Raw genomic sequence first — 16,098 nt, 5'->3', positions numbered from 1 at the left:
AGAATTAATAGATGAGTAATAAACCTTTCGAATTTTGAGATGCTGCTAACTGGGGCGTGAGAAAGGAAGGCCTGAAAGTTGGATGGGAGAATGAAGGAAAGGGGTAAAAACTGAGGAAAGAGGAAGGAACTTGGCCCAGGGCTAGGAAGGCCAAAAGAGACGTATGGATTTAGGAAAGGAAGCAGGAGTGAGGATGAAATGGCAGAAGTAAAAAGCAGGGTCAGGGGTCTGGGTTGAAAGAACACAATTGGAGTAGAGTTGAAGGTGACAGGAGATGAGTCTAGGTTTACTAGGAGAAATAGAAACAAAGTCTCTCGGGGAGGTTGGCCTTAAGTCTCACAACCACCAGATAGGTATTTCAGAAAACAAGAGGTTCACGACACATCTCTGAAAGGTTTGAGTTGCCTTATTCAGGTGTGATTATAGTGGGGGAATAGGCAAATCTACCAGAGAAGTGGCTAGGGCTCAGAGTCCTCCTAGGGGCAGCTGACGACAGGGGCAGAGCCAAGGGAACTGCTGCATCAGGAGGCCCACGAACAAATCAGGGGCATAGCCGCCTGTCACTTCCCTACCAGGAAGGAAGCCAGGTATATTACTATAACCAAGGCACACTGGGGTCTTCACTGTATGGAGAACTTGGCTCCTGCCCGCAATCCTATGGCTCCGCGTCATACACAGGAAGTAGGGCCTCTGCGCAACCAGAAATGGGAATGGGACTGAAGGAGATTCAGCCCGCAAATATCCGACCACCAGCTTCCACCTCTGCAATCTGCCACCCTGTGTCTGCTCAACGCATCACAGAAACAAGTTTTCAAGGTGAGTATACAAACGGCAGAGCAAGTTGAAGAATGAGGTCGGCATTCACAAACGGGGTCAAATCGACAGCTGGGAAGGGGTGTAGAGACAGGTAGAATTTAGATCCTGAGCCTTTAATAACCACTACCTTCTCTCAGTGCTCTCTGTTTTTAGACTCTATGTAAGAACAGCTAGGGCTTCCCTGGTGGCGCCTGCCAATGCAGGGGACACGGCTTCGAGCCCCGGTCTGCGAAGATCCCACATGCCGTGCTGCAACTAAGCGCATGTGCCACAACGACTGAGCCTGCATTCCAGAGCCCGTGAGCCGCAACTACCGAAGCCCACGCGCCTACAGCCCATGCTCCGCAACAAGAGAGGCCACCGCGATGAGAAGCCCGCACACCGCAACCAAGAGTAGACCCCGCTAGCCGCAACTAGAGAAAGCCCGTGCACAGCAATGAGGACCCAGTGCAGCCAAAAAAATAAATACGTAGAATAAATAAGTTCAATCAATCAATCAATCAATAAACGTAAATTAAAAACAAACAAACAAACAAAAAAACAGAACACCTAATGCAGGTGGGAAGGTGGGAGGGACACTGTAAAGGTCATCTATGCTACATGTACAAGAACCCCGAGAGCACACCAATAGGTACCACATTTTTCACTGCTGTAGCCGAGCATTCCCCCTGTACTACCACACTGTAGCACTCCCTTCCCTCGTCTACTGCTACAGTCTCTTTGGAAGGTGTTTCAGCACTCTTGTTATGAGAGTGCCAGTTGAACTGTCCTCACTTCCGTCATTTATACCAGGATTTAAGACCTTGTGGTCCGAGATCCTGTCCAGAGAGCAAGCAGGCTAAGACTCTGTCTTTGTTTCTATATTTCATCAGAAAGGGCTCTACCCCCTCTCCTAGTTCATGGTGTGAAGTGTTCTTAGCCTCTCGGGAAAGTGGGGAGAATTCAAAGGACTCTCTATGAGAATGCTAGGCTTTGTAAAACATTTCAGTTTTTTAAAAAGAAGACTCATTTTGTATTGGACTTAACAACAGTCCTATGAGATACAAAGAGAGCCAAGGATCAGTGACATGAAATGATCACCAGTAAGAATTACAACAGTCACCGCTTACCTCGTAGCATAGGGCACACTGTCCATGATCCTTAAGAAGAGTTAGTAGAAATGCCTTGCCCATCTTGCCCCTGAACCCCTTGAAAGGTACACGACTGCTGTGTTGGTGTTTAGGGGGAGCATCTCACTTACCCGGGACTGACTTCAACCTTGATTCCTCTGTAGTGATGGAGACTTCCCCGCTGATGAAAAATTCCCTGGGATTGCAACCTCCAAGCCAGACCGCTTTCCTATGGAATGACAGAGAACTTCAGAGAACTTGTCAAGATGAAACACCAGTCAGTCTGCGGGAGAAAGGGAAGAAGAGAACGATGGAAATCGTTTCTGGGAAACTATTTTTACATTATGTTTTGTTTGTTCCTGGTAAATAAACTGAAATCTTCTTAACATTCAAACAAAATCTAAACCACTAAATTCAACAACACAGGAGTATAACTTTTGAAAAAAATTTCTTTGGCTGCGCAGCATGTGGGATCTTAGCGCCCCAACCAGGGATTGAACCCACGCCTGCTGCATTGGAAGCGCAGAGTCTTCACCACTGGACCACCAGGGAAGTCCCAGGAATAGAACTTTTAAAGGAGAAGGTATAAACCCCTGGGTTATATGAACTGGAGATTTTTAGTAAGAAGTCAATAGATCTTTTGTTAGGCACATTTTATGTTAGGCTGTCTCCCTGCACAGGACGCAGGCGCCTTGAAAATGGAAATCACATCCCTCTATAGTACGTCCCTCTTCTTTCTGCTTTGCAGTTTGCTGCTCCACTTGTTCAACCCCACCTAGTAATAACCTATACTTCCCTTGTTCCTGTTTTCCCATCTGGAAAACAGACAAAAGGCAACCAAACAACGCAAAGGTCTCAACAAATAAGGGATACCCAAAACCAGAGATGGCCAGAACTTCTGTATCCCTCATGAAACCTAGCCCGGTGTTCAATACTTAGGTATCATTAATACATGCGTGTTGACTGAAACAGTTGAAACGCAATTCTTCCACTTCCCAGTTTAGTTTTAGTCCTCATACAAAACCTGATCATCAAATTCCTTAATGCTAGGAATCACAGTGAAAAATAATTTCTCAACTGACTTCTGTCAGATGAGTGAGAACTAAGGTTAATTCAGTGTATCTGAAGCATAGAAAGTGAGGGCAAACGTGGCACAAGATGGGGCTAGAGAAGCAGAGAGGATTCTAGAGCACGCAGAGTCTTAAAGGCCACCAGTGTGTTTTCTAGTCTCAAAACAATGTTTGTGAGCGATGTTTATGAGCAATGTTCCAACTTGCTTTGAAGCTTTCTTGTGTGAAGAATGGATTGGAGGGAAACAAGATATATGGACACTAGTTAGGACCTAATCGCAACAGACAGGCAAGTTCAGTATTAGGATGTTGAGGGAGAGCTGACAGATTCCAAAGAAATTCAGGAGATAAACTGAAGCGGGCTTCATGGGGTATGAGATGGAGGAAAGGAAGGTCTTAGGGAATTAAAGGGTTTACTGCACACATGAGCAGAGTCTCAAAATTAATCATTTGAACGTACAGAGGGGGATCGATCTCCCAAATGACACCGGTTAGGAAGCAACGGTACGCCCTGTAGAATTCCTAGAGACAGCACAAATCAACTGTTTCGATGGAAAATTCGGCGGGACCCTTGATTTCCATGGGAATATAGAGAAAAGAGACACTGATCTGGCTTGCAGGTATTTAGGAAGTTGTTAGCCTGACATCACATACTAGTCTCATGTAAGTAGGCCGTCTGAAGTATGAAGCTTAGGGGAAAAACCTTGAAGAAAACTTAAAAGCTTAAGCCACACCTCTATACTACACCACCTTTCACAGTTTCTTCTCAGATAAGCAGCATCCCCATCAGTGAAGAAACTCACATCCCATAATAGGAACAACAGGCCTAAAAATTAAATGTGTGTCTTTGGAGGTCCCATCTATGCGATATCTTCCTGGTACCAGAAAAGTCCCCAGGAAGATCGATCTTTGCACCCCTGAAAGCTTACCACCAAGGAAAATGACTAGGTCCATAGATTTCCTCCCTCAAACCAGCCTACCTCACACATAAATCACTAGCAACTCAGCCCTTAACTCACATTATCACAGTCACAAGAGTGGTTAGGGAGAAAAGCACTAACCAGGGGAACTAACACAGAGGCAATCCAGGCCAAGCTGGGCTGGTGGCAGATATCTGCTCCTTACGCTCGGGTGCATAATGCGACTCACCACAATGCCTTTTTCACAGACCCTTTTTAAAGTTTCTCCACAAAATCCAACAGCTCAAGTTAGCTCATGACGCTTCAAGGTAAACAATCGTCAAGAGAAAAACATGCAATATGTCTTACAATGTTGGATTCCTTACAAATAGGACAAGGAAATAACCATGTAGACAAAACCAGAGCATTTGAAAACATCTGCGTTCTACAAACATACCAGTGAATGCTATAAATAAGGTAATATGACATAAAACAAAATGAAAACTAGATGTGAGACTGTTCTCTTCAGTGTACAGACTTCATGGCAGTTGCTGCACGATCTAGCTACTTATATCTACAACTCTCTGTTCTGTTAATACAAAATGAGGCCCAAGTGTGTCAACTTGTTTCCCACAGAAACCAAAAAACCTACATGCATCTCTTTTCTCCGGTGCCCTTTCACCTTACCTGCTCCCAGTTCTCCACCAATGTCCTCCTCTTTCTCTAATTATTCTCCTCTTCATTGTGCTTGGCCTTGCACCCAAGCATGCAAGACAGAGAGTCCTAGAGGTCCGAGATTCTAGAGGGGCTGTTTGCAAGGGGGAGGAGATTACGGTAACTGCCACACTGTATATACTTCTGTGCAAAGAAAGAGGGACAGTGTTCAGAATGTCTCTCACATATAAAAAGAGCTGGATGGCAGGATACCTGTGTGGCCCAAGGAACTAGAGCTAGCAAATCATGGGCAAAACAATTGCAACCAAAGGCTGGAAGAGGAAAGGTCTGCAACCAGCTCTGTCTCCTGGCTCTCTGGTATTTGCTGCCAATGGGCAGAGTCTATTTCGTGAAGCATCAAGCACTGAAAAGAAGACTCCTGCTGCTGGAAGTTGACAGGAAGGAACATCCAATGCAAGACCAAGGCTTGTCCTAGAAGCAATGCCCATAATGGAAGAAAAAAAAAAAAAAAGAAAGCGGAAGAGAAATGTTAAGTCGCAAGTCCAACCTGGCCCCCAGCCTAGCCCAGCCCAAGGAAGGTAGGAGTCAAGGAGAAGAAACTAAAAGAGAAGAGCCTTGGACCACAACATTCTCCACAGGGTACACTCAACAAACTTCACCCTGCTCTTTAACCAAGTTACAACTGTAATAGTTCAAACTACATGGCTCTTTCCTTCCTAAGGATACTAGTTAAATAAGATCTATATAGCTCTAAGTATATGATACATAAAATAGAATACTCTGTAGAATATAAGTAACTGTTAGTTAATTATATTAATGAACGTCTGTAAGAAATGTTGCAATGATTTCCCTAATGGAAGAGCCTGGGGGAGGTAAATCTGTCTTCTAGGATTTCCTCCCCAGAGCTCAGAAATTGAGGGGTTGTTTTAGCTCTCCTACGCTCTCTTCACCCAAGCCCGCCCTCCTGTTGGGGATCGGACCTCCCTATTGGCTAGCTCATACCTTTCAACTGCCTGCTTTGTGACATCACTCTCCTACCAAACCTACTACCACTTGGTAGAGGTCTTGGGGTTTCCGTGGAGCCGTTTGGACCAGTAACCAGTGACCTTTGTACTGGACACGTGCGCCGTTCAGCTGCAGCCACTCAGACATCCTCTAGTGTTGTCTCCTCATCCCTTGTACCTGCAGTTGATGTCTCCTCTTCTCTGACCATGTCAGGTAAGAAAAGAAACTTTGGAAAGTTTTGCGTTCGATTTCTTGTGCCCCTAAATTGAGGAGGAGATTCAAAATAGCGTGGAATAATGAGGGAAAGTATTGAACTACAAGTCTGGAGACCTAATTTCAGTTTTGACTTTGACGTTTACTGTCTGTGTGACTTTGGACAAATCACTGACTGCCTCACAAAGCCTGCTGCTTTCCTTATCTGTTACGTTAGGATACCACATTGGGTTGATCACTCTGATCCCCTTCTTTTCCAATATTGAGCCTTAAAGGGTACCCATGTAGAAAATGAAATCAGAGACTTCTCAAAAGAGTGTTTCAACAGAAACATAGAAAAGCCAGGTGACACAGAAAACTAGCGATATATACCAAGATGTTTCATCTCCAATGGTCTCCCTCCACTAGTATTTCGACTAGTTGAAAAGAGAGAATAGGGAGAGAGGATGGAGAGTACTGGGCTATATAGGGAGGCACAGAGTCAAACGTAAGCAAGTTTAGGATTGTTTTCATTAGCACAGGCCAACAGGAACCAAGAGATGGGAAAAAAATATAAGAATGAAGAGGGAAAGCATAGAGGAGCTCTCAAGAAAGAGGCAGTTTGCCATGGAATGTTGATGGGAGCCAAAGATTTTAAATTAAAGCAGAAACAGCACAGAGGGAAATCTGCTCAGAGCAGGGCAAAACAAAGCTGATGGTAGCAAATCCTTACATTAACAGACTAAGAAGGAAAGTAAGGCCAGAACAGGGGATCACCAGGAAGGGCAGCCTATCAGAAAAGTCATACTCCGTTTTCTTTCTTTTATTGCCTCTCTGAATACAGCTGGCACTTGACAGTTTGGAATAGAAACATTTTAGAAGTATGTTTTAGAAATGATGCTTCCTAGAAACCAGAAACCAAAGTGGTTATCTAGGGGGCTGCTTTTCAGTGTTCTATTCTTTCTAATTTTTAAACTAGGTAGACATTTGACCAATTAAACATTTTAAATGATATCTTCTACATTGAATCAGAAGGACTATTTCCTTTGTGTGATATGTAGCTTCTAAGGCAAGGTTGCTTTTCAATTTTTACAGTTATTTCCTTCCTAACACAGACAGCACATTGATCAACAGCCATCGTTCGCTTGTAGATCTTAGCTACCGGAGAAGAAAAAGAAAAAGTCAAGCCCCACATCTCTAATTCCCCATTTAGGGAATTCCCTGGCGGTCCAGCGCTTAGGACTCGGTGCTTTCACGGCCAGGGCCACGCGGCGCGGCAAAAGAAAAAAAGAAAACACAAACATCCACGTTTATCTAAAACAATGTTGTGGAGTCCTTTGGATTTTCTTACATTTGAAAATCTTTTTTAATTGGATTCTAGGGATGATGGTTTTTTGAGGTCTTGGGATGTCATCTTCTTGGATGTGGAAGATGATTCTAAGTTCTAGGATAAATACAAAAACCTTCTTGATACTTTTTAAGCTTCCTTTCTGCTTATTATATGAGTTATATTCATGGAAAGATATATTTCTCCTAGGCTTAATACCTGTTACTTGCTGGGTAAAAATATGAATGAGCACAATAATGAAACTCTTTTACACTTACTATTTTGCTGTCTGCTTTGTACCGGTTTTCATTGAAATACTTGTCTATATATGTTGTGGCTACCTATACATTCACATTTGTTGCATTCTGTTGCTTGTTATGCATTTTTTACTGATTTATCGTCTCTGTCTGTATGCATTGGCTAGGAATTCATTCACCTCTATCACCTCCATCGTGTTTTTTGGTTAATAGTATTCACTAAAATAGAGTGGGCAAAATTCACTTTCATAATATTGCATGTATGGTACAGAATGTCATTTGTTAGTAAATTCATTAGGCTTTGATACTTGCCCACATACCCCAGTTTTCATTAATATCTATGGATTTCTTTTTCGTTACGTAACATGTTTTTCATGATTTTTCTTTGTCTTTCTAGAACTTATTGTATCTTCCTCCATATAAATCATACGCAATAGATCAGCTTATTCATCTATTAATTATTACTGCTATTATTATTGGTGGTGGTGTTATAACCACTTTATAGATGAGTAGTCTGAAGTAATCAGATAACTTTTCTCTTTCCAAAAGCACTTAAGAAATCCACTTTCGGGTAATCATTTTGAGGTAGGATGAGAAACCAGGCTTGAAGAGGGCAAACATGACTCTTTCAGTTCACCAGTTGGACTGAGCTATACGTCAACTCTAGGTAATAGCGTGGGAACTGCACAAGCAAAGGGAGACACTGAAGATGACAATGGTAATGGCCGTACTGTTTTCTAATGGACAAAAAAAATGCTTATATTATAAGTTCTATTTCTCCTGCTTTCTGGCACTATCATGCTCAGAGTGGAGTCCTGGCAAGGAAGTCAGGATACTTAGGTTCTGAAACCTGGTAATGACACTAACATAATGAGAGAACCTGAACAAGTCAACCCGACCTCTCTGAGCCTCAGTTTCCTTACTCGTGAAATGAGACTGAAAAAAGAGAAAGTTCTCTAAGGGCCTCCTAGTTCTAAAATGCTTCCAGTCTAGGAAACAGCATAGAAGTCAATACGAGTGCAGGCTGAAGGGAAAGACAGGGCAGGGAGAAGGTTGCTTCCAGCCTAGAGAACAATGTCTGAACCATACCACTTGGCTCTTCTGCCCATCTGTGCCCAAGATGGGAGCACAGGCAGTTAATACAGAAGAGTGGAAAACTGCTCAGTCCTTACAGCCATCATTAACTGTCTGATTTTGGGTTTCTCAGGAAGGGTCGATGGTAGAGGTGTCCTGAGAGCAAGAACCTTAAGATAATGCTGTTCCTCAAACGTAGTGAGAATTTCTCAACCTCCCTGAGTTTTTCATGACCCTCTTGTTCTTACAGAAAATTTCCAAAATCCATCTCTACTTGGAACTCTAAATTCTCTGCAGCATTCTCTTCCTGTGGTGAGCAATGCAACTTCCCTAACACGAAGTGTCTGCAACTTCTCCAGAGTCTCTGCCCCTGCCGTCAGTTCGGCATCGGCTACCGGTACCTCTTTCCAGACACTCATGGGTAGTGCCTACCTTTACCAACATTCCAGCACGACTATGTTATCTGGAGTTACTGACCACAGCCAGATCTCCACTTCAGCTCCTTCCTATCCAGGTGTTCTTGAGTGGGACATCACAGGAAGCACTGAAAAGAATTCCTCTTCACTCGGAGACTTTACTCTGGCACTCACTGACCGGCACCCAGCTGCTTCCTCCATGTTTATGGCAGCCCAGTATGATAAAACTTCAGACGCCAATAACATGGTCCCTCTATATCCATCACTTTCTGCCAGGCTTGCTCAGGGAGCACCATCTCAGATTCCAAATCAGGGGCATAGCCGCCTGTCACTTCCCTACCAGGAAGGAAGCCAGGTATATTACTATAACCAAGGCACACTGGGGTCTTCACTGTATGGAGAACTTGGCTCCTGCCCGCAATCCTATGGCTCCGCGTCATACACAGGAAGTAGGGCCTCTGCGCAACCAGAAATGGGAATGGGACTGAAGGAGATTCAGCCCACAAATATCCGACCACCAGCTTCCACCTCTGCAATCTGCCACCCTGTGTCTGCTCAACGCATCACAGAAACAAGTTTTCAAGGTGAGTATACAAACGGCAGAGAAAGCTGAAGAATGAGGTCGGCATTCACAAATGGGGTCAAATCGACAGCTGGGAAGGGGTGTAGAGACAGGTAGAATTTAGATCCTGAGCCTTTAGTAACCACTACCTTCGCTCAGTGCCCTCTGTTTTTAGACTCTATGTAAGAACACCTAGGGCTTCCCTGGTGGCGCCGTGGTTAAGAATCCGCCTGCCAATGCAATGCGGGGGACACGGGTTCGAGCCCTGGTCTGGGAAGATCCCACATGCCGTGGAGCAACTAAGCCCATGTGCCACAACGACTGAGCCTGCATTCTAGAGCCCGTGAGCCGCAACTACCGAAGCCCACGCGCCTAGAGCGCATGCTCCGCAACAAGAGAAGCCCGCACACCGCAACCAAGAGTAGACCCCGCTAGCCGCAACTAGAGAAAGCCCGTGCACAGCAATGAAGACCCTGTGCAGCCAAAAAAATAAATACGTAGAATAAATAAGTTCAAACAATCAATCAATAAATAAACGTAAATTTAAAAAAAACAAAAAAACAAAAAAACAAAAAGAACACCTAATGCAGGTGGGAAGGTGGCAGGGACACTGTAAAGGTCATCTATGCTACATGTACAAGAACCCCGAGAGCACACCAATAGGTACCACATTTTTCACTGCTGTAGCCGAGCATTCCCCCTGTACTACCACACTGTAGCACTCCCTTCCCTCGTCTACTGCTACAGTCTCTTTGGAAGGTGTCTCAGAACTCTTGTTATGAGAGTGCCAGTTGAAGTGTCCTCACTTCCGTCATTTATACCAGGATTTAAGACCTTGTGGTCCGAGATCCTGTCCAGAGAGCAAGCAGGCTAAGACTCTGTCTTTGTTTCTATATTTCATCAGAAAGGGCTCTACCCCCTCTCCTAGTTCATGGTGTGAAGTGTTCTTAGCCTCTCGGGAAAGTGGGGAGAATTGAAAGGACTCTATATGAGAATGCTAGGCTTTGTAAAACATTTCAGTTGTTTAAAAAGAAGACTCATTTTGTATTGGACTTACAACAGTCCTATGAGATACAAAGAGAGCCAAGGATCAGTGACATGAAATGATCACCAGTTAAGCATTACAACAGTCACCGCTTACCTCGTAGCACAGGGCACTGTCCATGATCCTTAAGAAGAGTTAGTAGAAATGCCTTGCCCATCTTGCCCCTGAACCCCTTGAAAGGTACATGACTGCTGTGTTGGTGTTTAGGGGGAGCATCTCATTTACCAGGGACTGACTTCTCCCTTGATCCCTTTGTAGTGATGGAGACTTCCCTGGTGATGAAAAATTCCCTGGGATTGCAACCTCCAAGCCAGACGTTTTGTGTGACACAAACTCAAGAACTCCCCAAGTCCTGCAGTAGCAGAAACAGTCACATACTTGAGAGTAACCCACCATCTGAACTTGGGGACATTTCAGTGACAGCTCCAGTCCAGAGTGCCAGGCGTCTCCTGGCCCTGCCTCCAGCTCCAAGCCAGGGACAAACAGAGAGTAAGAACGTGGAGGATATCAAAACCAAGCTGTCAAAGCCTCTGGAGGCCTACCAGATCCCAATAGAAAACCAAGATCCTCCACTACTCCCTTTGGGAATCCCTGATATTCCCCAGCCGCTGGCCTGCACCGATCCCCTCAGCCAAGAGGAGCAGCCTGGTTCTGAAAATGCTGATCTGGGAGAGAACAGCCTGAGTCGTCAGGACCTAGGGACACTTGAAAATGGGACTGAACCTAGCAGTGGTCTTGCAGACATTACTACACTGGCGGAGGATATTCACCTTCCCCAGCTCTTTAATTCTTGGAAAGATCTTGATCGATCCCAAGGTCCCAACGTGATCAAAGCTGAAGACACCAGAGCCATTAAGGTGAATCAGGTGCAGGAAAAGCCAAGTGTCGTAAAGGTTCCCTCTGATCAACCCAGGAAGAACAAACAGAAAGCCTCTGAGCCTATCGGTGGTGCTCCCAAGGCCAAAATCCAGCCAAAGGATCCAGAGTGCCTGTTAGGGGGAGAAGCGGTTATATGCACTGCTGCAGTCAGTGACAGGGCTCCTGCGAACACGGCCAAGCACTCTCAAGGCAAACCTCAGAAAGCTGCATCCGGAAAGATCAGCAAAACTGAGAGCCATGGGCAGGAAAAGACCAAAAGGACCAGAGGAAGAAACAAGGCTGAAGAGAACAAGCAGTCAGGGAACAAAGTCAAGGCAGAAGACAAGCCAGCAATCCCCAACACGAAGCGAAAGGAACACCAAACTGAGCTTCGCCAAGAGAGCTTTCAAAAGCCTCGAACCTCCCTTGGCGTGCGCATGCTGGAGTCTGTGAAGGTTCTTCATGCGCTGGGGAAGAAGAATGAGACGAAAACTGGGCTCTCTTCCTGTCGGCTCTTGGGAAATTCAAGCAACCCCAAAGACCCCCAGCCACCCCCAGCGATCCAGCCACGGCGGCATACCCCACGTGAGGGTAAGAGGCCTGAGAAAACGCAAGTCCAAGCCCAGAAACCAGACAGCAGTGCTGAAACAGAGTGTCCATCTCCATCCCAGTGTGAGCGGCCTCCTCCTGGGAAGGTCAAGTTGATACCTCTGCCTTTTTCTGCCTGGGACAAGCCTCAAGCTCGACCCGCTCCTCGGAGGCCACAGTCTCTGGCCTCACATCGGCCTGCTGTGGCTTACCGTGCCCAGCCTGGTTCTACTGACTCAGCTCAACCTGCTGCAGTCAATTCATCCCAGCCAGCTCCTGCCTCTTTGCCAGGTCCCGCCAAACCAGCTCAGCCAACTGTGGCCAACCCAACCCAACCGGCTTGGACCAACCATACCCAGCCTCGTGTCCCTCAGCCTGCTGCTCCTAGGCCTGCACCCTACAAAACTTCATCTGGCGCTTCTCTCCAGCGCGAGCCTGTTCCCCCTGCTGTGACTAAGAGCCAGTCCCCACCCAAGCTCCAAACCCAACTTCTACTCCAAGACTTCAGCAAGCAACGAGTTCCATGGAGGGAACCCAACGTGCCTGAGCCAGTCATGTCAAAGCCCATCGAACAAGAGCAGAGGCCAGAGCGAGAGGCCATGAAGAGGCGGGCTCAACAACAACGGGAGAATGCTGCCAGATACACCTCTTCGGGGAAGCTGCAATTTTTCACCCAGAGGGACAAAGAAATGGAAATTGCTGACTACTACGGATACGTCAGGTGACAGCTGCTAGGATTCTTGCTGCCACCTTGGCTACCAGCGGTTCTTCCATACATAGGTAAGATAGGTATAGAACCGAATAAGTAAATGGAATAGAATTAATAGATGAGTAATAAACCTTTCGAATTTTGAGATGCTGCTAACTGGGGCGTGAGAAAGGAAGGCCTGAAAGTTGGATGGGAGAATGAAGGAAAGGGGTAAAAACTGAGGAAAGAGGAAGGAACTTGGCCCAGGGCTAGGAAGGCCAAAAGAGACGTATGGATTTAGGAAAGGAAGCAGGAGTGAGGATGAAATGGCAGAAGTAAAAAGCAGGGTCAGGGGTCTGGGTTGAAAGAACACAATTGGAGTAGAGTTGAAGGTGACAGGAGATGAGTCTAGGTTTACTAGGAGAAATAGAAACAAAGTCTCTCGGGGAGGTTGGCCTTAAGTCTCACAACCACCAGATAGGTATTTCAGAAAACAAGAGGTTCACGACACATCTCTGAAAGGTTTGAGTTGCCTTATTCAGGTGTGATTATAGTGGGGGAATAGGCAAATCTACCAGAGAAGTGGCTAGGGCTCAGAGTCCTCCTAGGGGCAGCTGACGACAGGGCCAGAGCCAAGGGAACTGCTGCATCAGGAGGCCCACGAACAAATCAGGGGCATAGCCGCCTGTCACTTCCCTACCAGGAAGGAAGCCAGGTATATTACTATAACCAAGGCACACTGGGGTCTTCACTGTATGGAGAACTTGGCTCCTGCCCGCAATCCTATGGCTCCGCGTCATACACAGGAAGTAGGGCCTCTGCGCAACCAGAAATGGGAATGGGACTGAAGGAGATTCAGCCCACAAATATCCGACCACCAGCTTCCACCTCTGCAATCTGCCACCCTGTGTCTGCTCAACGCATCACAGAAACAAGTTTTCAAGGTGAGTATACAAACGGCAGAGCAAGTTGAAGAATGAGGTCGGCATTCACAAACGGGGTCAAATCGACAGCTGGGAAGGGGTGTAGAGACAGGTAGAATTTAGATCCTGAGCCTTTAATAACCACTACCTTCTCTCAGTGCTCTCTGTTTTTAGACTCTATGTAAGAACAGCTAGGGCTTCCCTGGTGGCGCCTGCCAATGCAGGGGACACGGCTTCGAGCCCCGGTCTGCGAAGATCCCACATGCCGTGCAGCAACTAAGCGCATGTGCCACAACGACTGAGCCAGCATTCCAGAGCCCGTGAGCCGCAACTACCGAAGCCCACGCGCCTACAGCCCATGCTCCGCAACAAGAGAGGCCACCGCGATGAGAAGCCCGCACACCGCAACCAAGAGTAGACCCCGCTAGCCGCAACTAGAGAAAGCCCGTGCACACCAATGAGGACCCAGTGCAGCCAAAAAAATAAATACGTAGAATAAATAAGTTGAATCAATCAATCAATCAATAAACGTAAATTAAAAAAAAAAACAAACAAAAAAACAGAACACCTAATGCAGGTGGGAAGGTGGGAGGGACACTGTAAAGGTCATCTATGCTACATGTACAAGAACCCCAAGAGCACACCAATAGGTACCACATTTTTCACTGCTGTAGCCGAGCATTCCCCCTGTACTACCACACTGTAGCACTCCCTTCCCTCGTCTACCGCTACAGTCTCTTTGGAAGGTGTTTCAGAACTCTTGTTATGAGAGTGCCAGTTGAACTGTCCTCACTTCCGTCATTTATACCAGGATTTAAGACCTTGTGGTCCGAGATCCTGTCCAGAGAGCAAGCAGGCTAAGACTCTGTCTTTGTTTCTATATTTCATCAGAAAGGGCTCTACCCCCTCTCCTAGTTCATGGTGTGAAGTGTTCTTAGCCTCTCGGGAAAGTGGGGAGAATTCAAAGGACTCTCTATGAGAATGCTAGGCTTTGTAAAACATTTCAGTTTTTTAAAAAGAAGACTCATTTTGTATTGGACTTACAACAGTCCTATGAGATACAAAGAGAGCCAAGGATCAGTGACATGAAATGATCACCAGTAAGAATTACAACAGTCACCGCTTACCTCGTAGCATAGGGCACACTGTCCATGATCCTTAAGAAGAGTTAGTAGAAATGCCTTGCCCATCTTGCCCCTGAACCCCTTGAAAGGTACACGACTGCTGTGTTGGTGTTTAGGGGGAGCATCTCACTTACCCGGGACTGACTTCAACCTTGATTCCTCTGTAGTGATGGAGACTTCCCCGCTGATGAAAAATTCCCTGGGATTGCAACCTCCAAGCCAGACCGCTTTCCTATGGAATGACAGAGAACTTCAGAGAACTTGTCAAGATGAAACACCAGTCAGTCTGCGGGAGAAAGGGAAGAAGAGAACGATGGAAATCGTTTCTGGGAAACTATTTTTACATTATGTTTTGTTTGTTCCTGGTAAATAAACTGAAATCTTCTTAACATTCAAACAAAATCTAAACCACTAAATTCAACAACACAGGAGTATAACTTTTGAAAAAAATTTCTTTGGCTGCGCAGCATGTGGGATCTTAGCTCCCCAACCAGGGATTGAACCCACGCCTGCTGCATTGGAAGCGCAGAGTCTTCACCACTGGACCACCAGGGAAGTCCCAGGAATAGAACTTTTAAAGGAGAAGGTATAAACCCCTGGGTTATATGAACTGGAGATTTTTAGTAAGAAGTCAATAGATCTTTTGTTAGGCACATTTTATGTTAGGCTGTCTCCCTGCACAGGACGCAGGCGCCTTGAAAATGGAAATCACATCCCTCTATAGTACGTCCCTCTTCTTTCTGCTTTGCAGTTTGCTGCTCCACTTGTTCAACCCCACCTAGTAATAACCTATACTTCCCTTGTTCCTGTTTTCCCATCTGGAAAACAGACAAAAGGCAACCAAACAACGCAAAGGTCTCAACAAATAAGGGATACCCAAAACCAGAGATGGCCAGAACTTCTGTATCCCTCATGAAACCTAGCCCGGTGTTCAATACTTAGGTATCATTAATACATGCGTGTTGACTGAAACAGTTGAAACGCAATTCTTCCACTTCCCAGTTTAGTTTTAGTCCTCATACAAAACCTGATCATCAAATTCCTTAATGCTAGGAATCACAGTGAAAAATAATTTCTCAACTGACTTCTGTCAGATGAGTGAGAACTAAGGTTAATTCAGTGTATCTGAAGCATAGAAAGTGAGGGCAAACGTGGCACAAGATGGGGCTAGAGAAGCAGAGAGGATTCTAGAGCACGCAGAGTCTTAAAGGCCACCAGTGTGTTTTCTATTCTCAAAACAATGTTTGTGAGCGATGTTTATGAGCAATGTTCCAACTTGCTTTGAAGCTTTCTTGTGTGAAGAATGGATTGGAGGGAAACAAGATATATGGACACTAGTTAGGACCTAATCGCAACAGACAGGCAAGTTCAGTATTAGGATGTTGAGGGAGAGCTGACAGATTCCAAAGAAATTCAGGAGATAAACTGAGGCGGGCTTAATGGGGTATGAGATGGAGGAAAGGAAGGTCT

The 16,098-nt window shown here is 45.7% G+C and overlaps 1 pseudogene across 1 annotated transcript; it reads left to right on the top strand.

Moving 5' to 3' along the window:
* Positions 1–5,703: 5,703 nt before the first annotated feature.
* Positions 5,704–12,618, top strand: LOC309654208 (uncharacterized protein C2orf78 pseudogene; annotated as a pseudogene). Its single transcript has 3 exons — positions 5,704–5,787; positions 8,675–9,424; positions 10,706–12,618. The product of its transcript is annotated as an uncharacterized protein C2orf78 pseudogene (transcript).
* The last annotated feature ends 3,480 nt before the right edge of the window (positions 12,619–16,098 follow it).

Source organism: Balaenoptera physalus (assembly GCF_965194825.1).
Source record: "Balaenoptera physalus genome assembly, contig: HAP1_SCAFFOLD_2271, whole genome shotgun sequence".
Taxonomy (NCBI): Eukaryota; Metazoa; Chordata; class Mammalia; order Artiodactyla; family Balaenopteridae; genus Balaenoptera; species Balaenoptera physalus.
Note: the sequence above shows the minus strand (reverse complement) of the source record. Positions and strands in the feature narration are given on the sequence as shown.